The sequence below is a fragment of the Rhineura floridana genome, chromosome 8 (assembly GCF_030035675.1).
Source record: "Rhineura floridana isolate rRhiFlo1 chromosome 8, rRhiFlo1.hap2, whole genome shotgun sequence".
In the NCBI taxonomy this organism is placed as follows: domain Eukaryota; kingdom Metazoa; phylum Chordata; class Lepidosauria; order Squamata; family Rhineuridae; genus Rhineura; species Rhineura floridana.
The window spans coordinates 126,684,048-126,708,511 of NC_084487.1; the positions used below are offsets into that span (position 1 = coordinate 126,684,048).

At 41.6% G+C, this 24,464-nt stretch overlaps 2 long non-coding RNA genes across 2 annotated transcripts in view; one reads left to right on the forward strand and one right to left on the reverse strand.

The window, feature by feature from the left end:
• On the reverse strand, nt 1–18,297 carry LOC133390038 (uncharacterized). The gene is made up of 3 exons (XR_009764280.1): nt 18,145–18,297; nt 2,540–2,759; nt 1–941 (listed from the first exon to the last, which is right to left on the reverse strand). It is a non-coding gene; the product is annotated as an uncharacterized LOC133390038 (long non-coding RNA).
• The window catches only part of LOC133390039 (uncharacterized), a 21,026-nt gene continuing 14,364 nt past the window's right edge, over nt 17,803–24,464 (forward strand). The window contains exons 1-2 of the long non-coding RNA XR_009764281.1: nt 17,803–17,878; nt 19,046–19,659. This is a non-coding gene — a long non-coding RNA (uncharacterized LOC133390039). The remainder of the gene's footprint in view (nt 17,879–19,045; nt 19,660–24,464) is intronic.

Genomic DNA, 24,464 nt, shown 5'->3' on the forward strand with positions numbered 1-24,464 from the left:
GAGCAGATCTGCAGAAGGCATGGGGGGAGTGCACAGAGAGAGGAAATGGAGAGGAAGTTCTGTTGCACAAATGGAAAATCTTGCACTAACAGAATGACTTTATTGGGTACTATCCATTGTGTAATACCTTGAAATGAGAACTTTAGTCCCAAACAATATAAAAGACAGGGTGGAAAATAAGCGGGAAATAACATTAAATCATAAATATTTTACCTTCTGAAGAATTCTATTTAATGGAGGCAAGAAAAACAGGATTTCTTTGTCCCACAAGAAACTGATTACAAGGCTTCTAGCATAAATGGACCAAAATGAACATTTAATGGGAAGATCAGAGCAATATCAATACTTGTAATACTTGCAAAGGAAAATAGAAACAACCAAAACAATTTTTAAAAATGACATCCAGAGCTGAGTTCTGGTTATCTTGAGATTAGGGTTAGAGTCAGTGAGGGTAAAGGAATCTACGTTAGGTAGTTTTGATATTTCCTTAAAGGGCTGTCATAGGGAATGGTGAGATTTTGACCAGAGACTTGCCAAGTCACCACCCACTTACTTGTCTGCTACATTTATAGTAGTTCTCCGTAAGAAGACTTGAGTTGCCTCATGTCAAGTGCTCCCTTATAAAACTTTGCCCTCCACAAGAATATCCCCATATGTTTTAGATCAAGCAAAACCTCAGAGCTATTTTAGCTCAAACAAACGTTAAGGTAGAAGAAGATATTTTTGTTCATGCTGAAAAGAGAAAGTGATAATGATTATATAATGAAGCCTTTGCCACCTTTTGGCTCTGTGTGAAAGGCTCCAGCAGTCATGATAAAGAGTTTCATGGGATAAGCAAATTTTTGCTGAACAGGATGAAAAAGATGAAATCTGCTCCACAGTTTCCAGCAGGCTTCAGCACACACAAAAAGGCCTTTATAGCATTTCCACTGAATGGAGCCCTAGGGTAGAAAGTATATTGAACTCCTTTAGCAGAGAACTTAGTCATGACTCCTGAAAACTAAATCAATTTGTATTGGTTGTGGAGCTTGAACTTCAAATGGGTTTTAATTACACAGATTTCTAATGTGATTTTTGCAACACCAAATTGTTGGCTTGTATTACTTTAGTATTTTTTATTTATATGGATTTACTTACCAAATAACTGCATAATTAAAAAGCATGTCAAAATTACTGATCTAAGAACAGAAACATATGTTGCAACACATATCCCCCAATTTCAATGTCCAGGTCAAAAACACTGATTTCAATGAAGTAGAAATATATCCGGGGGGGGGATAGTTTGTGCCAATATTCACTTTTTAAAAAGTCATAAGAACATAAGAAAAGTCCTGCTGGATTAAACCAAAGGTCTATCAAATCCAGCAACCTGTTTCCCACAATGACCAACCAAATGTCCCTCTATGGGAAGCCTACAACCAGGACATGAGTGCAAGAGCACTCTCCTGCTCGTGATCCTCAGCATAGGTATAGAGCCATTATGATCAGTAGCTATTGATAGTCTCCCCCTTGCTGCATCAGTACAATCCCTCTCCCAAGAATTTGCTTGTTTCTCTTTTCCGAGTCAGTCAGGGGTCATAAACACGATATCATGAAGCTATATAGCCAATCAGATTTGACATCACTGAGGACAATTGAGAGTAAGGGTAATCGTTCTTGGCTCAGTCATATGGGTGACCCCAATCAGCCAGGGGTTGCATAGTGAATAGAATGAGATCTCTAATTAATTAATTAATTAATTAAATGTATATCCTGCACTTCCTCCCAAAGGACCCCAGAGCAGCAATACTATATTGAGTCAGATTTGGCTATGTAATAGCTGAGGGCAGGTAACACAGAGAGAGCAAACCACTGTTCAACATAAATTAAATGCAAACATTTCTTAAGGACTTTCAAACAATCAGCAAAAAGGATAGTTTTGACACTGTCAAAAATATTTATAGTAACCTGTGGGTAGTTTTAGCTCAGCCCTACCTTACAAATAAAGTTTGAAAGGCAAATTGGGCTTCTTTTATATGCTGTGATGAATATCGAAGTAACATTTGCTCAATGAGTTTGGATCCAGGAAGTAATTTGGAAATATTTTCATACTGCTATGTTTCCTTCAAATCATAAGTATCACTGGAGCCAGTATAGTAATACATACAGATGTGGCTTCAAGTGGTGGGGTATAACAGGTAGCCCCTGAGCTAAATCCAGCTGCTTGAGGGGTGATGCCAGTCCCCACCATTGCCAACCCAGAGGTGAAGGAAGGATATATAGTGAGTGACAGTTGCAGCCATGGCACTTGACAACAAACAATTTGGGGATTGGGATTAGGGCCTTGGCCCACAATCTATAGCTTCCTTGTCAAAGCTGCTCTCCACCACAATTAATTGCTCACTGGAGTGGTGATGGTGTCTTAAAGCAATAAGCTTTCAAGCCAGCTTAAAAGTATTATTTTTAAATACATATAACGTGTTGTTCTTGCAGGACCTGTACCATAGAACAGTAAAATCCTAGAATCATGGAGTTGGAAGAGATCTCAAAGGTCACTTACTCCAACTTCCTGCTTGATGAAGGATCCAGGATGTGGACGCATTGCCATCCAGCTTCTGCTTCAGCACTTCCACCACCTTCTCCCACTTCCCAAAGTAGTTTGTTTCACAGCTGCACAGCTCTTACCATTAGGGATGTTCTCCTAATGTTTAGCTGTGATCTCCTTCCTTGCTGTTTCCACCCATTGAGTTTTATCCAAATAAACCATACTCAGAGTAGACCTATTGAAATAAATGGACTTAATTTAGTCATGTCTGTCTGTGACTTAGTCAGATACAACTCATTTGTTCCAATCCTATTCCCTAGAGCAAAGATACAGAATCTGTGGTCCTCTAAACGCTGTTGGACTCCCAACTCCCATCAGCCCCAGCCAGCATGATCAACGGTCAGGGATGATGGGAGCTGTAATCCAACAACATCTAGAGGGCTACAAATTCCTATCCTGCTCTAGAGCAACAGAAAACAAGTCTGCTCTATAATGCCTCGGTCCCCAGATGCTTCAGGTGGTGATTCTGAAGCAAAGGGATATTCAGGAGGAGTCTGCCTCCAGGATCTCACAGCCCCTGACCTGGCATGATGTCTTATCCAAGGAATAAAAACACATAATGCCAGTGCTTTGCCATTTCCATAAGCTTCTAGGCTGTTTCTGATTCCAGTTAAAATTCTGGTTTTGATCTTTAAAGTCCTTTATGTAATACTTTTTATTCTCCCCTTTTTCAGTTTTATTCTAATATAGACATTGTTATTACTACTGACCTAGATCCAGGCCAGGCATGCTTAAGACCAGTGATCTTATTTTATTTTGTAAGCCAGCCTAATAACATTTGTTACAGGGCAGCTCATACATGCTCTAAATAAACAGCATCCTCTGCAATTTTAATAACTGCATGTATATCATGCTTCAAAGCACTTCACTTTTTCTACTCCTTACAACAACCTATAGGTCAGTATTATTATCTCCCATATTGCAGATAGAGAAGGGGCTAAAGCTGAGGAAATGGCTTGCCCAAAGTTCATGGCGGAGGGAAGATTAAAATCAGAGATGTTATTTGTAGTCCATCTTGATTTAATTCAGGGTATGCTCCAAAGGCACACAAGTCCACAAACTTGCTGAAGCTAAGCAGGTCTGGATCTGAGAAGTGCCTGGATGGGTGTCTGCCTGAGAACCATATGTGTGCTGCCTTCAGTTCTATAGTAAAAGAAAGGTAGGATATAAATATAAGAAATAAATAAATGCTGCCACTGTCTCCTTTGCTAGGGATCATGGGTGTCAACATCTTTCTTGTATTATCCCAGCATGCAATCTCCCAACTTGCTTGTGATTAAAGTCAGCCCTGGAGATATTTGTTGTGGAAGGGCCATAGTTTAGTGGTAAAACACATGTTTTCCATGCAAAAGGTCCTGGATTCAGTCCCCAACACCTGAGTTTGCTATTAAACAGAGCAAGTAGTCCCTGTAAGAAAGCATTGCACTGTACGCTCGGCCTCTAACAGTTGTTCCTGTTCAATATATCAGCCAGCCATGATTCCAAAAAGCAGATGCAAGTGTGGAGATAAAAATGTGTCCTTTTCCCCTTCCCCACTGCTGAAGCTCCCTCTCTTCAGGTCTGGACAGGATTGCAAGACTCATGTTCCAGGCTAACTGAAGACCTAAACTGGAGCACTCAAAAAGCGGGGACACATTGCAATGCTGTATTACAGATCCCACTTGTACTTGTTAATGTCCTCCTCCATTACACTCTAGATTTTCACAGACAAACAGCTTAGAAACAGTGTGGTGTTGTGTTTAAATTTGTTAAGCAGACAGTAACAGCGGTCTGAAATGTGAGTGTGCCAGTGTGTGCGTGCGTTTACCTAAGAAAGCAGGCTTTTACATTGCATCAGGGTCACTGAGACTTAAGACTTAGTAAAATAAGAAAAGCTACTTTATTTATAGAAACACATAGTAGATAGAAAGGCATACCTAGTTCTAACTAACTAACTAAGTTGGAGGCGCAATACCCAGGCATGGGAAGTGCCCTCATGGCTAGGAGAGAGACAGCAAAGACAAACGTGTGTCCTCTCTCCCGGACAGTTGGAGAAGAGTGGAAAGGGTGGAAGGAGGTGGGGCAGATAAGCTTTCCTTAAGACGTACCAGTCTAACAACGGAAGGAAGTCAGTCAGAGCATCACAGGTAAAGGTAATCAAGCCTATCCATCTGGAGGACCCTAGCTCTATCTCCCTTCTGGAACATAAACAAAAGAACAAAACAGAAGTTGCTCTTGCCCCACTTCCAACACAGTGAAAACAGTTGTAATGGAAAGATCCAGATAATGGCTTAAAATTTGCATATGATGTGCTGAAATCATTTACACATGCTTCAATTTGCTTAGAAGTTGCTTAAGACTTATTGAACAAATGTATAACATTTGCTATAGGCACAAGAGCCAACAGTAAAACAGGAGCAGTTTTAAATTGCCCCCCTTCAGAGTTGGAGAAAAAATATTTTAAAAAGACAAGCATTTCTGTACCTCCAGGAAGCCTGGGTGTACAGCCAAGATAGTAGATTCAAAATAACTAAGTCTGCATTAGAACATATACAATGAAGAAACAGGAAAGACCTGTGTAAGATTTTCTAAATGGCCAGCAGTAACCTGGCCAGTTCATCTATGAATTGACATTAATCTCGGAGAACATCTATGTTTATAATACAGAAATCTATGGCAACAGAAAGGTGTTTGTAAGACTGTCTCATGAGAATGTGTATGACAAATCTGTGGGAATAAAATCATGAGAAAAGACCATGGGAACACGCCTTCCCATAGAAGAGACAGTGTATAAAAAGCCAGGTTTCATAGCACTCTGGGCCCCCTCAGCTCTGCTAGAGTGGTGCGGGGGTTGAAGAAAGCAGGAGAACCATCCATATATTCCCTCCATAACATCTGATGCGTGATGTAACATGACATGTACAGTAGGGCCCCACTTTTCAGCATCCCGCTGGCACTGCCATATTAGCGTGAGATCAGCTGGAGCATGGGGCGCTCTAGCCGCCACTCTCCAGCTGACAGCGATCAGTTGTAGCACGTGATCAGCTGGAGCACGGGGAGCTCACACACTATAGCTGATCGCTGTCGTAATCTACTTTAAGGCACATAACAACAAAGATTAATTGCTTAGGCAGCAACGTAATCAGTTGATTTTACAACAAACTGTAGTTTTAGATTCAATGCACCCAAAATATTAACAGAATATAACCTCCAGTTTGAAACAAAAAAGGCTGTCTTCACCATCATATAACATTGACCAATAAAAAGGCTTTGAAATGAATAAAAATAAATTTGGCACAGATTTCTAGGATGAATAATGAGATAAATACAATTTTCTAGGTTAGATTCTCTGTAGAAACATTAGTAACACAGGAAAGAACCAAAGTAAGAACACCAACAAACATACAAAAAATGTAATTCTCTGTCTTTGGAGATGCAGTCCCAATTGCAGGTGTCGCCACCACTCACCATATGCTCAGAGGCACATGTTATCAGATTCTTCCAAGCTATACAGGAAGAGGATTGGACTGTGAAAGACCAACCCAAATTGTGTTTGCATTTTGACAAATTTGTAGAGCAGTATAATATTTCAGAGAGAAGGTCAGGTTTCCTGCTCTCCAGGTGCATTCACTAAAGCTGCCCAATATCCCTGCTTTTTAAAGTTTGATAGAAATATCTGTTGGCTATATAGGTATATTCTTAAACTGCAAGGATTTTTTGCCTGTTAGTGAATTTATTTGCTTTTTAAGAAGAGAAGGAGGTAAAAAATGAGATTCTGTGCAAGTTTGCTAAGAATAGATTGATCATTTGCATGAGTATTGAGTTCAATAGGATTTACTCCCCTGCAATCATGCTTAGGGGAAAATGACCATGGGGGAGAAGGAGGGAGGGGGAGGAAAGATGGAGGGAGGGGATGAGGAAGGGCAGAGGGGAGGAGGGGGAGGGGAGCAGGTGGGAGGGGGAGAGCAGGTTTGATCATTTCCATGATTATTGAGTTCAGTGGGATTTACTCCTGTGCAATTTAGGATAGGTGGAACTGACCATGAGGGAGGAGAAGGGTAATGGGGAAGGCGAAGGGCTGGAGTGGGCAGGGGAGGAGGAAAAAGAAAGAGCAGGAAGAAGGGATGAGGAGGGGACAGGAGAGGGAGGGGAAAGACAGGTCTGATCATTTGCATGCTTATTGGTTCAGTGGGATTTACTTCTGTGCAATCATGTTTAGCGTAGATGAAACTGACCAAGAGGGGAGGAGGAGGAGGAGGGAGGAAGGAGGAGGGGGAGGGGGAAGGAAAGGGGAGATTATAGGGGAGAAGGAGGGGAGTGGGGGTTTGATCATTTGCATGCTTATTCAGTGGGATTTACTCCTGTGCAATCATGCTTAGGAAAAGTGACCTGGGGGAGGGGGAGGGGGAGGGAAAGGGAGGAGGGGAAGGAGGAGGAAAGAGAGGAAGAATAGGGATAGGGAGGAAGGGGGTGGGAAGAGGGGGAGGGAAGGGAGGAGATTGGGTGGTGGGCTCTGGGCAGTGGGAAACCCCTTTGCTTTCCAAAAGGAAAACATTGTTAATAAGTATTATGTTTCAGGGTTCCCCCCACCTTTTTATTCTACAGCAGACATGAATAGTCTCCCAAATTTAAACCAAAGCTGTCCCTGGCCACATCCACCCTCAAAGGATCCTGGGAGACACCCTATTCCCCTCACAGAGCTACAATCCTCAGAAGAAGGGCTGACTGTTAAACCACTCTGGCCATTGGAGCTCTATCAGGGGAATAAGAGTCTCCTAACTCTCAGCACCCTTCACATACTACACCTCCCAGGATTCTTTGGGGGAAAACATGACTGTTTAAAGTGGGAAAATGTCTGGCATGGGTGTGGCCCCCTGATTAGCCAAACAAAGCAGCTGTTAGTCTGACTTTTAGAACACTGACAGTTGGCTCTTACTGAGCATGTCTGTGCTATCATGGACTCCAATGTTAAATTTCTTACATTAATTAAAAATCAGCTATGTATTTTTTTAATTTTTAAACTGCAGAAGATGAAGGTTAGAGTATAGGGCAAAGTCAGCAATAGGATTAAAAGTACTCTGTGAACATGGCTGATTTTTAATTAATTTCAACAAATTATGAGACCACTGACAGAGAAAAGTATAGCAGGGGTCTGGATTTCCTCCCCCTCCATTTTACGCTTTGAACTCTCGATTCTGTCTGTTTTGTGTATCACCATGAAAATTTAGAGGGTTGTTAAGCAACATTTCTGAGTTCAGGACTATAAGCTTTGTAAGATTTTGTATTGAAATGAGCTTATGGGCAACAACAGAACGGCATGGGGGTATTTTCAATTTAAAATGGTCCAATGTGAAAAATCTATGCCGGCTAATTTGCAAAAAAGGCAGTGTATTTTAAAAGCAGTTGTGGTTATTTTTTATACTTCACAATATATATTAGCAGTACAGGGTAATATAAAGTTCAATTAATTGTTTTTATTTATACTAATAGTTAGGCAGTGTGCAGGATCAGTGAGCAGACTGCAGATACAGATGATCCTAATGTGTAGTCTGAAATTCGGAGGGGGGCATGATTGCCCCCCTCAGTCTGGTTGCAGTGCTACACCCACTTATTTCTATGTAGCCATGTATAGAATTCTGCAGCCAATGACACTTCTGCATCACTTGATCTCTTATCACTTGATTACTCAGTATTTGATGACTCTCATCTGAACACCGAACTATCCCAGCTGAAAAGCATTGGTTTAAGGCCCAGTTCATATGTCCCGTTATTTTACTCTATACGTATGGGTGCTTCATCACACTCTGCTCCAGAAACACATGAAATGATGAACACATGTGGGAGGGACAGATCATGTGGGACATTCCCATGACACTGTTCTCCCAGTTAGGGTCAATAGCATTGATGCAGGAACTTGCTACAGGAACCTACTAACCCTTCCCTGAGATCTCATTGTGCCACTCTGATAATGTATTAATTTGGCCTGAATTGACATTAGGTGCTATTAAAGTTCTGTTTCCAATGATTCATCTGCAATGGTTTATTTACACATGCAGATTATTTATTTATTTATTTATTATTTAATTTGTATCCTGCCCTTCCTCCCAGCAGGAGCCCAGGGCGGCAAACAAAGCACAGTCAACAGTCAACAAGACTGTGTGAAACAGCTCATACATTCACATTGCTTCTTGCCTATGAGTTTGCGGATAACCTATTCCAACAGATTTCTATGTGCACGGATCACTACCTCTCAGGACATTAATTTTAGATCTTCTATTAATTTCCATACATTTGGAAAGAGATCCCAATGAAGATGGCAAACGTTCAAATACCTGTCTTATTGGTATAATGGTTTTAAATTATTATTTTTGTTAGCTTAATTAGGTGCAATGGCTTATATTCACAATACATGGATATCAAAGTTATATTAAGACTGCTAGTAGTCTCAAAGGCCTTAAAACAGTCCATTCTTAATTTTGTCAATATAGCAAGAAAAGAAAAGCATACTGATCTTAGTGATGAATTCTTATTTTCATAGCTTCTATTGATTTCTCCCAACTTTAACTTTATCTACAAATACGCTTTTTGGAGCATTTTTAAAAGCACTGCAAAATAATTATCAGTGTGAAGATTTTAGAGAACATCATTCAGCTCACAGTTAGAGCCATCATAAGTTTAATATTACTAGCTGATTAACTGTGCTTCTTTAAGTAATTAATCATACAGCCAACTAGTTTTAAAAATACAAGAGAATATGCATGGACCTCTCCATTCCATCTGAGGAAGCATTGTGTAAACCAAAACTGTACACACTCCTGCTTCAGCAAAAGTTGTTCCAATACAAGGCATCATATTTCCAGTTTCTAAGGCTATGTGTACTAATCTGATCCTTTAAAAAATACTCCAATTTACAGCACCAAGGTTATCCAGATGTTATGACAAAAGCTGAATATTAATTATGCTAATTAAATATATTTTCACAATTTTTCTTTCTTTGGTTGATTTACTCTCCGATTTTTACTGTTTACCATAATTGTTCTGCTCCTGCTAGTCCTGACAAGGGTTGAGAAACTATGTAGGCACGGAAGCCCTTCCTGCTGATGACTCAGCAATTCCTCTGGCTTCTGAAATTTCACCAGATATTGCCCACATACTTTAATCTTCACAACCATGAGGGATTAAAAAAAAGAAAGAAATTCTTAGGAATTCTAGCTAAATTCTTCAGCCTCTGGCCCATTCTGTACCATTTTTGCACCCCTAAGAATTGTGATGTATATGAAGCCCTGCCTCCTGTTTCATTATTTCCTCTTCCCTGGGGCCAACACTACCTTTGTGAGTTCTTATTTCATTTGCAAATGTCACTTGACTGAAATTGATGGCATAATTAAGGATAAAGTGTTCACAGGGAAATCATGTCGAGCTAATAGTTTATCTTTGCATTAATAGTTAAAGTAATATTTCAACTTCAGTTACATCTCTTTTTTGTATCTTGCAGTACAGTCATGTTCTTTCTGGACTGCGCCACTTCAGTGTGAAGGGTGGAGGTGAGAAATGCAGGTGTCAATACTTCCCCATGTCAAAGCCCTTTGCACACAGAAAGCTAGTATGCCAGGGAGAAAGGTTTTAGCAGAGCAATCTCTTTAATTTGCTGACTGTTCATGTACATGGCGGATTAGCATGGGAAAGTACTCAAATGCAATACCTCATCTGTCTCCCTGAAGCTAGCTATGTATATTTGAATTGGCGCTTACCAGCGGCTTTGGGCAAGATGTTACGTCTTTCCTTCACTTCTTATTTGCAAAGTGGGAATAATAATTAGCACAGATTTTAAGTGTGGATTAAAAGGATATGGATTGTAAAGCACTTTACATGTGATAGTAGGTAGTTTCTAACAGCATCATAAGATGCAAGCTCCAAGCTCCAAATTAAACAACCATTTCCCCCAAATGAAATTAGAAGAGTGCATATAAAATGCAGGCAGGAGTGTAACAGCAACAGCTCAAGGTAAGAGGGGAACCATGGCCTGAGAAAGGCCATTTGAAGGAACACTTCCTCAAAACCCACTGTTTCCATTTAGCCTAAGGTCGAATCCTCTCCACCAATGTATTTATTTATTTATTGTTACATTTATATCCCACCTTTCCTCCAAGGAGCTCAAGGTGGCACACCAACATGGTTCTCCCCTTCTTAATTTTATCCTCAGAACAACCCTGTGAGGTAGTTTAGGCTGAGAGACAGTGACTGGCCCACGGTCACCCAATGAGCTTCATGGACAAGCGGGGATTTGAACCCTGGTCTCCCAGGCCCCAATGCAACTCTCTAACAACTATGCCACACTGGCCACAACACAGATGAAAGAAATCCTAAGGTTACAGTTCAAAACATGAATACTAGGGAGTAAAGCCTATGGGGCACTGTGGGACTTACTTCCAAGAAAACATACATAGAGCTGCATTTCCTTACATGTATTCCTTTCTAGCCATGTCTTGCCTTTGCCTCTCTTTCCCTTCACCTTTTGCCTTCCCCTCTGTAGAAATTAAAATTTCAAGGTCCTTGGGTGCGGGGACCTGTCCATTTTTCTTACAAAACCCCATAAGCACAGTGTATACATGTAAGCCCAGCTTGTGATTAAGCACATTTGTTTTATTATCTATTTATTGAACAATATTCATTGAACTGAATCCCAGGGCAGTTTACAAAGCAAATTGATGAAATACAGATAAAATATTGTTGCATACCACCCCAATCTCTGAGCAGTGTGAGACTTCCAGGGGTACCTGCGCTTATCCAGGCTTTGGTTACCTTGGAATGTCAGCGGAAATGATGGTATCTTATAGGATATATGTTTTTTATTTACATATATTCGCAACCTGAGCTTAAGATGGACGGGGTCACAACATTAACAGTCCAATAGATCTTGTTTCTCCATCAGGCTTGTAGGGAGGTACTCCAAAGCCATGGTACAGAGAGCAGGCCTCTCGGTATGTCTTCCTAGTCCCCAAGGTCTACAGACTAACTCTCACATAGACACACAAACCACTTCCTTGTTGGGAGGGGGAGGCCTTTCTCCTGCAAGAGTTCTTATGCTTGTTTGGGGGAGGGGGCACTTGACAGACTTGGCTGAATCCATTAACTTGTGAATGGAACTCATCTGACCAGTAGAGCAGGTTTCTTCCTTTGCAGATCCCAAATCAGAGGCTGGAAAAGGGATTCAGATAAATCATCCATCTCATCCCCCAAATCCCATAACAATATAGTTTACTTGAACTTTCTAAAAGCTTTTGAGAAAGTCCCTGACTGAAGACCCCTGAGTAAGTTTAGTGGTCATGGGATAATGGACAATTCTTATAATAAAGGCATTTCAAGGAGTGAAGTTTACAAGGATATGTACTGGAATCAGTGCTTTTTAAGTTGTTTGTAAATGATCTGGAGTTAGGAGGCCAAGGTTGCTGATGACACCAAATTATTTAGGGTGGTAAAACCAAAAAGGGACAGCAAAGACCTCCAAAAACAGCTCTCTGGATTGGAGGAATGGGCATTAAAATGGCATATATGCTTCAATGTAAGCAAATGTAAAGCAATGCACATTGGAACAAAAAAAAATTCACCACAGATATGCTGATGGGGTCTGAGCTAGCAGTGACTGACCAGGAAAGGGATCTTGGGGCTATGGTAAGTAGCTCAATGAAAATGTCAGCCCAGTGTGTAGCAGCTGTGAAAAAGGTGAATTCCATGTTGGAGATGGTTTGGAAAGGAACAGGAAATATCAAGCCTATCCCACAACAACTCAAAACCAGACTTTCAATGGGTACATCTCTTTCAGTGTGTCTGCTGCTGTTCGGTTACATAAGAACATAAGAACATAAGAAGAGCCTGCTGGATCAGGCCAGTGGCCCATCTAGTCCAGCATCCTGTTCTCACAGTGGCCAACCAGGTGCCTGGGGGAAGCCCGCAAGAGGACCCGAGTGCAAGAACACTCTCCCCTCCTGAGGCTTCCGGCAACTGGTTTTCAGAAGCATGCTGCCTCTGACTAGGGTGGCAGAGCACAGCCATCATGGCTAGTAGCCATTGATAGCCCCGTCCTCCATGAATTTGTCTAATCTTCTTTTAAAGCCATCCAAGCTGGTGGCCATTACTGCATCTTGTGGGAGCAAATTCCATAGTTTAACTATGCGCTGAGTAAAGAAGTACTTCCTTTTGTCTGTCCTGAATCTTCCAACATTCAGCTTCTTTGAATGTCCACGAGTTCTAGTATTATGAGAGAGGGAGAAGAACTTTTCTCTATCCACTTTCTCAATGCCATGCATAATTTTATACACTTCTATCATGGCTCCTCTGACCCGCCTTTTCTCTAAACTAAAAAGCCCCAAATGCTGCAACCTTTCCTCGTAAGGGAGTCGCTCCATCCCCTTGATCATTCTGGTTGCCCTCTTCTGAACCTTTTCCAACTCTATAATATCCTTTTTGAGATGAGGCGACCAGAACTGTACACAGTATTCCAAATGCGGCCGCACCATAGATTTATACAACGGCATGATGATATCGGCTGTTTTATTTTCAATACCTTTCCTAATTATCGCTAGCATGGAATTTGCCTTTTTCACAGCTGCCGCACACTGGGTCGACATTTTCATCGTGCTGTCCACTACAACCCCGAGGTCTCTCTCCTGGTCGATCACCGCCAGTTCAGACCCCATGACCGTATATGTGAAATTCAGATTTTTTGCTCCAATATGCATAATTTTACACTTGTTTATATTGAATTGCATTTGCCATTTTTCTGCCCATTCACTCAGTTTGGAGAGGTCTTTTTGGAGCTCTTCGCAATCCCTTTTTGTTTTAACAACCCTGAACAATTTAGTGTCCTCAGCAAACTTGGCCACTTCACTGCTCACTCCTAATTCTAGGTCATTAATGAACAAGTTGAAAAGTACAGGTCCCAATACCGATACTTGAGGGACTCCACTTTCTACAGCCCTCCATTGGGAGAACTGTCAGTTTATTCCTACTCTCTGCTTTCTGCTTCTTAACCAATTCCTTATCCACAAGAGGACCTCTCCTCTTATTCCGTGACTGCTAAGCTTCCTCAGAAGCCTCTGGTGAGGTACCTTGTCAAACGCTTTTTGAAAGTCTAAGTACACTATGTCCACTGGATCATCTCTATCTATATGCTTGTTGACACTCTCAAAGAATTCTAATAGGTTACTGAGACAGGACTTTCCCTTGCAGAAGCCATGCTGGCTCTGCTTCAGCAAGGCTTGTTCTTCTATGTGCTTAGTTAATCTAGCTTTAATAATACTTTCTACCAGTTTTCCAGGGACAGAAGTTAAGCTAACTGGCCTGTAATTTCCGGGATCCCCTCTGGATCCCTTTTTGAAGATTGGCATTACATTTGCCACTTTCCAGTCCTCAGGCACGGAGGAGGACCCAAGGGACAAGTTACATATTTTAGTTAGCAGATCAGCAATTTCACCTTTGAGTTCTTTGAGAACTCTCGGGTGGATGCCATCCGGGCCCGGTGATTTGTCAGTTTTTATATTGTCCATTAAGCTTAGAACTTCCTCTCTCGTTACCACTATTTGTCTCAGTTCCTCAGAATCCCTTCCTGCAAATGTTAGTTCAGGTTCAGGGATCTGCCCTATATCTTCCACTGTGAAGACAGATGCAAAGAATTCATTTAGCTTCTCTGCAATCTCCTTATCGTTCTTTAGTACACCTTTGACTCCCTTATCATCCAAGGGTCCAATCGTCTCCCTAGATGGTCTCCTGCTTTGAATGTATTTATAGAATTTTTTGTTGTTGGTTTTTATGTTCTTAGCAATGTGCTCCTCAAATTCTTTTTTAGCATCCCTTATTGTCTTCTTGCATTTCTTTTGCCAGAGTTTGTGTTCTTTTTTATTTTCTTCATTCGGACAAGACTTCCATTTTCTGAAGGAAGACTTTTTGCCTCTAAGAGCTTCCTTGACTTTGCTCGTTAACCATGCTGGCGTCTTCTTGGCCCTGGCGGTACCTTTTCTGATCTGCGGTATGCACTCCAGTTGAGCTTCTAATATAGTGTTTTAAAACAACTTCCAAGCATTTTTGAGTGATGTGACCCTCTGGAGTTTGTTTTTCAGCTTTCTTTTTACCAATCCCCTCATTTTTGTGAAGTTTCCTCTTTTGAAGTCAAATGTGACCGTGTTGGATTTTCTTGGCAATTGGCCAGTTACATGTATGTTTAATTTAATAGCACTGTGGTCACTGCTCCCAATCGGTTCAACAACACTTACATCTCGCACCAGGTCCCGGTCCCCACTGAGGATTAAGTCCAGGGTTGCCATCCCTCTGGTCGGTTCCATGACCAACTGGTCTAGGGAATAGTCATTTAGAATATCTAGAAACTTTGCTTCTTTGTCATGACTGGAACACATATGCAGCCAGTCTATGTCCGGGTAGTTGAAGTCACCCATTACTACCACATTTCCTAGTTTGGATGCTTCCTCAATTTCATATCTCATCTCAAGGTCTCCCTGAGCATTTTGATCAGGGGGATGATAGATCGTTCCCAGTATTAAGTCCCTCCTGGGGCATGGTATCACCACCCACAACGATTCTGTGGAGTCTGCCTCTTTTGGGGTTTCGAGCTTGCTGGATTCAATGCCTTCTTTCACGTATAGAGCGACTCCGCCACCAATACGTCCTTCCCTGTCCTTCCGATATAGTTTATATCCAGGGATAACCGTATCCCACTGGTTTTCTCCATTCCACCAGGTCTCGGTTATGCTCACTATATCAATGCTCTCCTCTAAGACCAAGCACTCCAGTTCTCCCATCTTGGTTCGCAGGCTCCTAGCATTAGCGTACAGGCACTTGTAAGCAGTGTCTCTCTTCAAGTGTCTTTGGCACTTGTGGTTAGGCCTGTGGTAATTTTGCTCTTCTGAATTTATATCCTGTGCCCCTGCTCTCACAATGCCTACTTCTAGGCCTACCCCTTTTAAAATTTCATCATTTCTTTGTTTTTTTGTTTTTTTGGGGTTTTTTTGGTTTTTTTGGGACAACATCCCTGTTGAGATATGACAGGTGCCCACTATTTGTAATTTCCAGGAACAACTGCAGGCGTTTTTGTTTCAACAAGCTTTACTGGATGAAAAGGTCTCTGCCTGACAGTGTTAAACAATATAAAATAAACATATATTTAGTTGCTTTTATTATATTTTATAAATCATCTTGAGACTTATGTGAAAGGTGATTCATAAATAAAAAAGGAACACAATTTACAGTATATGCCACTTACTAGAACAAAAGTCCTCTAAGCAGTAATACAATAACATTACAAATAATAACAATAATCAATATAATGCCTTTACAAATCTATGGTGTGATCACAGATGGAATACTGTGTACAGTTATCATCACTACACCTCAAAAATGTAAGTCATATGGGAGTTGCTCTAGCCCATGATAATCCAAGGGCCGGTTCACATGGCAATTTAATGTGAGATGGGTTCTATTTGCATGCCCGTTTAATTAGCAGCAATCACATGACATAGAAGGCAAAGGGAAGGCATCCTGGTGCTTTCAGCTTTTAATCCGCAGCAAATAAATCCAAGTTTAATCCAAAAAGGGAGGGAAAAACCATCTGTACTTTGTATCTGTAGGGGCTTTTAGACGCTTAGCTCCGATGCTTTTATGAGTCCACTCCCACTCCCTGCTCCTCCCTTTGTTATGTCATTTCCTGCTGGCTCCCATTCTGCAAACGGTGGTTGTTTTTTCTTTCCCCCCAACTTGTACAAAAAAGCATAACATTGTTCAAACTTATATTTGTATTTCTGCTGGATTCTGAAAATACAAATAATCAAACTTGAGGATTTTTTCTTTTTTTATGAAACTTACTCTGGAACAAACTGAGCATGCGCGGTTGCCAAGGTAACCAGAGGAAGTGATCGTTTGACCTTAAGAGGGCGCGGTCATTAGGAAGCTGCGTGATTGACTCTTTCCCTTCAGTATGAACAGAAAACAGCGATTGCAAGGTAGGAAGTGTAATCTTTAAACTCCCATTGTGATGGGAAAAGCTTCATCTTTAAAACGGAGTTCAACTCCAGTGTGAATGAGCCCTTAGTTGCCAGAAATGGCAACTAAGATTATCATGGGCTGGAGGAAAGGCTGTAGTGTTTAAGTTAAGAAAAAAAATACTTCCATGGTCGCCTCAGACTCAGAGAGACATGGGGAGTGCCTGGCAGATCAGGGTGGAAAGAAACTAGCAAGGTTATGTGTAGAGGTCAGGAGCACTTGATGGATGCAAGCGATGGTACCTTGAGGTGAAGGGACAGAGGAAGGGTGTGCCTGGTGCCTCTGGCAATATAAGAACTTAAGAAGGGCCTGCTGGATCAGGCCAAAAAGGCCGTTCTAGTCCAGCATTCTGTTCTCACAGTGGCCAGCCAGATGCCCATGGGAAGCCCTGGATGAGCTAACAGAAAACAGGGAAGCTGAATTTCTTATCAAGCTACACCCAAAAGAGCTTTCCCCCTTTTGGTTCTCTAGCCCCTCACCAAGATTTTTCTCCTAGAGATTCTGAAAATGGAAATGAACTGCTTTCAAGTCAATTCCGACTTATGGCTACCCTATGAATAGGGGTTTTCATGGTAAGGGGTATTCAGAGGCTGAGGAAAGTGACTGGCCCAAGGTCACCCAGTGAGCTTCATGGCTGTGTGGGGATTTGAACCCTGAGACTCACAGAGACCCTGAAAAGGAGGCTAAACTGCTAAACTCCAGTTCAAACCCTGAGACATGGCAGCCCTATGCAAAACCAATGTAATGACCAACAATATAGATACTTCTGACCCCGAGGAATAATCTCATGTGGTTTGAAACTCAGCAGCAGGGATGAATGTATCCTGCACTCCCTAACCAGCACCCCAAGATCATAAGGTTATGTTAAACTAAATCCTACTCAGAGTACACCCAGTGAAGTTAATGAACCTAAGTTAGGTTCAATTAACTACAATGTCTAACCTAAGAAGTTAGGTTTTATTAACTACATGTCTATTAACTACAATGGATCGATTCTGGGTAGGACTAGCATTGAGTACTACCCAAAATCATGGCAGGTGGTGGCTTATTGGGGAGGAGGCTGGTGTCACTCACCTTCTAGACCCCAATCAGGATGAAATATCCTCCTAGACTTGCGGGGGGAGGGGACTTTGTAATAGCAAAGTCAGATTATCATTTCTTAAATAAAAAATGCAACCTGCAAAGAAAAAGGAACGTTCTAGCCATAGTGGAGAAAAACGAAAAGATGTAAACTACAAAGTATAATCTAGCAGGAAAATTAAATGCGTAAGTATGCCTAAATGCTAGAAACAGAAAAGCAAAATTGCCCACTCATTCTTGCTCCGCGAGCACTTCAACAAGCGGCAAAGCTATGCTTTTAACAAACAAACAAACAAAAACCAAGCTTCTACCTTCGTCTTTATCGATAGCACAATTCCATTTTCCCAGTAAAAACAACCAACCAAGTGTAGTTTCCTGCCACTATCTCGTTTCTAAGAAACAATGCAAAGAATCTAGTTACTCTAACAGGGATGTATTTTACATAAATGTACCTTCATTGCTCAGCGTAATAGGTTTCTGTACACCTTTTTATGCCTAACATAGTCTTTCTTCCACCCGGCCCGCTAGCTTGCCGGGAAATGTAGTCCACGCAGAAGCAGCCTTGGAACAAAAGGCAGGAGTTGCCGTGAGCCTCTCTTGCGTAAAGCACCTTTCAGAATAGGAAATGTGCGCCGTTGTTGTGCTCTATGAAACTTACAAAAAAGATTTAAAAAAAAAACACGGAGAAAAGTGTGTTTCTAGCAACTGCTGTGATGATAAGCTTGTTTTATTTTTATTTTTATTTTGCTGTGGTTTGTTGGGGAAAAGCTTTCTATAAACGCTTCAGACCAACAATGTATGCAACTTCAAGTGATATAATAAGCTGTAATCGCTGCTCTTTCATCCTGCATCGAATATTTATTTTGGGGGGGGGATTTTAAATGCATTTGAAACTATCACGGAAAAAGGTTATTAGAAGGTGGACAAGCAGCAATAATTTTCAGCTCCAAACTACTCTTGATAAGTTCCCCGCCCAAAGAGATACGTTTTATTTTACAGCCCTTGTGCTCAATTTACCTCGAACCTGTCCTTGCTTAGCAGGATAATAAAACAAGGCGGGCATCCCCATTCCCCACCCCTGCGTGTTTCTATAACCTGAAGTCAGAGCCTTGCTTTGAAACCTCAAGGCGATCAACCGGGCCGGGCGGGCGGGGTATAAACATGTAAATGTTCGAAGCTGTCCTGGGGGTTGTTAAACGCGCGCGGGCGCGCGAATAACAGTGGCTCAGCAGCATCGCGCTTTTAAAGAGGGACGGGATTACAGGGATATTTATTTATTTGTGCCTTTCGGCCGGCTGATGCGTAGGGAGAAAGCAATGTTGAAGTTTCTTTCTCCGGTTCGTACGTTTTCAGTGGCAACAGCGCAGGATCTCCATCTCTCTCGACGTCTGTTCTCTGTAAATGACTTCATTGTCAACATCCTCATCGCGCCCGCCCCGTCGTCTCACCCTGGGCGTTAATCTCGAAGACCCCGTTTCTGACGACGCCGTTCCTCGCTCGCTCGCTCTGCTGCTACTTCTTCTCATTTCAGGACTCAGCGGCGAAACTCTTAAACTCCCCGCCCTTCCGTGCCCAACCTGTTTTCCCCGTCCCCCGATGTTAGGGCGGCTTTCTTGTTTAAAAGGCTCCGTTTCAAGAGCAGCAGCGCTCTCCGGGGTTACGTCGCCTGGTGCGGGAGCACTGCGGGCACGGTGAGCTTGCGGTTGTGCCCCCTCTCCCGTTCTGTTTGGCTGTCAGTCCCCTCATGGGGGAAGAACCCCTTCCTAGGATGGGTTGCCTCCCCGGTGTTGGTAACTGACAAGGCAAGAGAGCTTCGGGGGAAAGGCTTTGTTCTGAAAACACAAGAGCTTTTTGAAGACGGTGAAAAAGTGTGCGCAGGAACTTAATCATCCCCTTGACGTAGGAGCGTCGCCATCAAGCGCATGGCGCCGGGTCAAGGCAGTCTGGAGTGTATGGTCATCTAAATGGTAAATAAAAGAAGGTTCCACTTGCTCCCCCGCCTCCCCCCCGCTACCGTCCTTCGGAATGATATTTCCCTTTCCTCTCCTGGCCTGCTTTCACTCTAGAAGGGCCTTGATTGGTTGGCTCTGTTGCACTGCCAGTCCTGGAGGGCTGCTCCGCAGCTGCTGTGTGGTTGTCTTTAAACAAATCTCTGAAACTAACAAGAGTGATGTCCGCATGGTGGCTTCCTATTTTTGAAAAATAGGTGTTAAACTATGGAGAAGAAGCTGTTTCTGCTTTTGAATAAAGAACACAGATCAATGGGAGGTTGTAGCAGTCAATGAGCATCTCTTTCAGGCAGGTCACTTCCAGACTGCCGCGCTTTTGCACATCTGATAGATGCTGGGATATGTCCTTGGTGATACGAGTGCACCTGCATCACGCACTGCAATTACAGTGCGTATACTGAGGCCAATAGCAGCGGCATAAGATGATGAGAGTGCTCTTGCCCAACAAAATCCACTCTTAAAAAAACCCAAAGCAGACCTTTTGCATTAAGGTTATGTTCATATGACCTGTTTACTGTGCATTCATCCTGATTTGTTTGCACACAGTTTGTGGGTATGTTAGATAATGTTTGTTTGTTGAATATTCATTCTGATTTATTTTCAGGGAGGTTATACAACATGGAGTCAAGCAATTGTTATCCCACTTTGCCATCTTCTTTTTTTTTTGAAAAATGTTTTTTTGGGGGGGTAATGTGTTTATTGGGCAAGAATGCTAAATCAGCTTTAATTGTACCACCTGAATTCACTGGTATTGTAATCATGTAAATTTAAATGTACTACCTTCAAGTCGATTCCGACTTATGGCGACCCTATGAATAGGGTTTTCATGAGGCTGAGAGGCAGTGACTGGCCCAAGGTCACCCAGTGAGCTTCATGGCTATGTGGGGATTCAAACCCTGGTCTCCCAGGTCATAGTCCAACACCTTAACCACTACACCACACTGGCTCTCATATTGTAATCATATAGTTATCAATGCACACATTTATTTAAATGTATGAAATCAAATCAATCAATAAATTAATTCATAACTATATGATTACAATTAACTTATTGATTGATTTGATTCATATATTTAAATAAATGTGTGTATTATGGTAAACTTGAAGATAACTGTAGTGAGGGATGCAAAATGCACGTTTCCCAGTTTGGCTATAAAGCAGTTGTGGAATGTAATACAAATATAACAAAACAGAGCAAGAAATAGTGTGTGGAGGGGATGGGAGTGAAATTCGCCTGCCCCCTTGCTTTGCTCACTACAATAAGAGCAAAAACTGGCTAAAAACATAAAGTGTTTGTCTCAGTTCCGCTTATTCAAATTGGCCTTTATAGATTAATCAACTACAACCTTTATTTATTAAATAATTAATCAGAGCTCACAGACAGACCACATTTCACACGCAAAGTGCTTTACAATCCATATCACTCAACCCTGTAGTTATTACACCCATTTTATAGATTTCAACACTATTACCAGCATTACCATTTAATGGGTGGGGGCAGGTCCAAAAAATGCAAATTCTAATTCAACCGCCCTTTCTTCAGAGAGATTTGCTTTTATATTTTGTGTTTGTTCAGGGGAGGGAGCATTTGGTGGATTCATACCCTTTTATTACATTCTGCACAATGGCAAGCAGACCCTCCCATTGCATCCATCACTTAAGACACATACCCTGAGACACAGAGGCAATTGAGATGGAGGCTGCTTCTCTTTGCTGACACAACCAGAAAGTCTATCGGTAAGGGGTGGAGCTGCATGTGTTGATCAAGCGAGCATGTGCAGTTTTCTCAACTGCTAAATTCTGTGTATGCAGCAGGCAGGCAGGCTAAAATTCTTGATTTCCCCAGGACAACTATGGTGTCCCTCATTGGCTAACAACAACGGAAGGCAGGAATAGGCTGATTTCTCACAAAATGGTCAGAAAACTGCCTGCACATTTTGCCTTGTATCTCTGGATCCACAAAGGCTAAATACTGGCTTTTTTAAACAAATGAAAGCTCTGAATCCGGATCACCCAATGGGCTAAGCAGGCACCATGTAGCATGGCTAGAATCCAAGTAAAACCTGGCTAACATGGCAACATGGCAACCCTAAGCTAGTGATCTTATATACATGGAAAGTGGCTTCCTTCCATGCATATATTCCTAACTGGATAGGAAACTACCCAGACAAATGACATGTGTGCCATTTCTCACCCTAATCCAACTGAGGGGATCCCTTTTTTAAAAGTTAAAATCCCACCAAACTGGGAAGGAGTATAGAGTCAGGCTCCCCTTTCTTTCCAAACAAGCTGTCAAGTTGTCTATAGAACTACCAGTGTACGCCACATTTTATAGTAATGTAAGTAAGTAAGGCAGACCCCTGCTACTTTGAAGCTTATAGTATAAAATTGGACAATAGGAAGCGTGCTGTGGTTAAGGCTGCAATCCTATCTACATACACTGGGTAAGTCAGTGGGGCTTGCTCCTGAGTAGGGAGTAATTATTATTATTATTATTATTTTGTTTAGGCAAGCCTATCCAGACACATAGATGCTGATGTGCTTAATCTTTTTAGTCTTGCTATTTTAACTGTTTTAAAATGTTTTCTTGTTCTTAACTGTTTTATCAGCAATTTAAATGTTTTTCTATAAACCACTTAAGTAGTTTTTTTTACAATCAAGCGGTATATACTTTTTAAAAAATAAATAAAACAAACAGCACCAATAGTTATTAATATGATTCAGATATGGCAAAGTGCAACATATATGTTGAGACCATAACTATTAGTAGTAGGCCCCAGTTCACAGTTCACTGAGCTCTGTTACTAATTAAGTAGTTTAGCCATGCAGTAGTACTGAAAATGTGAAGTTTAGTTATTTTCACTTGGGTTTGTGAACCTACTGGGAGGAAGGGCGTGATATAAATCTAATAAATAATATAATATACAGTGCTATTTTTAATAAACATATTAACTGTCCCGTTCTGATAAATTTCTTTCATTTATTTTCAAATGTTCTCACCCGAAGTTAAACCTAAGTCATTTAAAAACATGTTTAAAGAAAGTAGTAGCACTTGATTTGCAGGAAGATTTAGGGGGAGGGGCCTGATTCTGCATCTTGCCCTGGGCCCAATGCCTGCTCTTAGCAGTCTTGCTGCAACCACAAGCGAAAAAAGTCTCCATTGCCTCACCATCATTAGCTTAGGAACACATGTACATGAGATGAGACCTGCTGCATCAGACCAAAGGCCTCCCTAGCCCAGCATTCTGTTCCCACAGTGGTCCGCCAGGAGGCCCACAAAGAGAACATGAGGACATCAGTCCTCTTAATTTCCCTTGTAAGAGGAGCATGCACTCTTGATATTCTTAAAAGAAAACTTTATTGAAGGAAAGAGAAAAAGGTTTTAAAAGAAAGAAAAAAATTACACGCACAAGACTTTGAAGTCTAAAAATTTAAGAACATAGCTATAGGGATGCAACAATCAGGGTTGTAATACCCATAACTGTAGTCAGTCCTGAAATTTCAAAGAACTCTTTCAAATGACGTGTTTATCAAGCTTTCATCCTGGTTTGCTTGCACAAAGCTAACACAGAGATTAGATTATGGGCTCGTCCAAACGACTGTTTAATCAGCGATATGATCACTTTGTGTCTTCATTAATTTTCCATGGTCCATACGACGTCGCCCGTTTTCGCAGATGTTAATAGCGTTTAAATCCGCATCTGCAGTATTGCAAAAAATGCAATTTCCTTTTTTTAAACCAGGAATCACCCGCTTCAACATAGCGCTAGGATGCAATACCCCAGACTTTAGCGATGTAGGCGGTTCATGGGCGGCCCTTGGCCATTTCCCCACACCCCTTCCGTCATTCCCGTCCAATCACTTTTGCGCATGTGTGCAACTGTCCGGGGGAAGAAGCCCGGGAAAAGTGAACCAATCAGGAGCGAAGCTGGGAAAAAGTGAGAAGAAGTATGGGACCTCCCCACTGCATGTGCGGGCGCAAAAAAAGCGTTGTTTTTATATCGGCAAAGAGCGAACAGGCTAGTGGGGACTGTCAGATGACAAAGCGCATATGGAAAACATGGATTATCAAGGTCAGTTTGGACAAGCGCTATATCTAGTCTTTGTTGAGCATTTGTTCTGATTTGTTTGTGAGGTGGTTACGTGACAACGAGCATTCATCCTTAATTCACACATCATCTTGTTAGTCATTCCTTCCTTCCACACTTTTCAATACATCTCCCTATCCCTTTTCCAACCACAAAAAGTCTGATTCTTTTTTAAAGTGAATTTGTTGTGCTACTGTGACAGATCCCTTTAATCCACATAAACCTATGTGGTATGTGCTTGTATCCCTTCTTTAAAATACTAATAATCTTGAGGAATTCAAAGTAAGCTCTGCTCCAAGACTTTTCCCAAAAAAGGAAGGTTGCTGAAATTCAGACAATTTCAGGAGGAGAATTTCTAGAAGCAAATTTGTCACAGCTGTGGAACAATCCTTATTTATTAAGCCTATGTATAAATATAGGTAACCCTATGCAGACATTCCTCAAGCATAGGGCATACCCAAGAACCCAAATCAGGTCTTCTCTTTTTAATAACTGCATGTGGTTTTCTGTATAGAAAGGGCAATGCATGAGCTCCTTGCATATAGGGACCTCTGGTTGTGCAATTGTTAAAAAGACCTCATGTCAGGGGGCTGATGGTAAAAGTGCAACACCACAGCATTCTGTGCTCACATATGCCCTACACATAAGTAACATGTACATATGGCTATAGATATA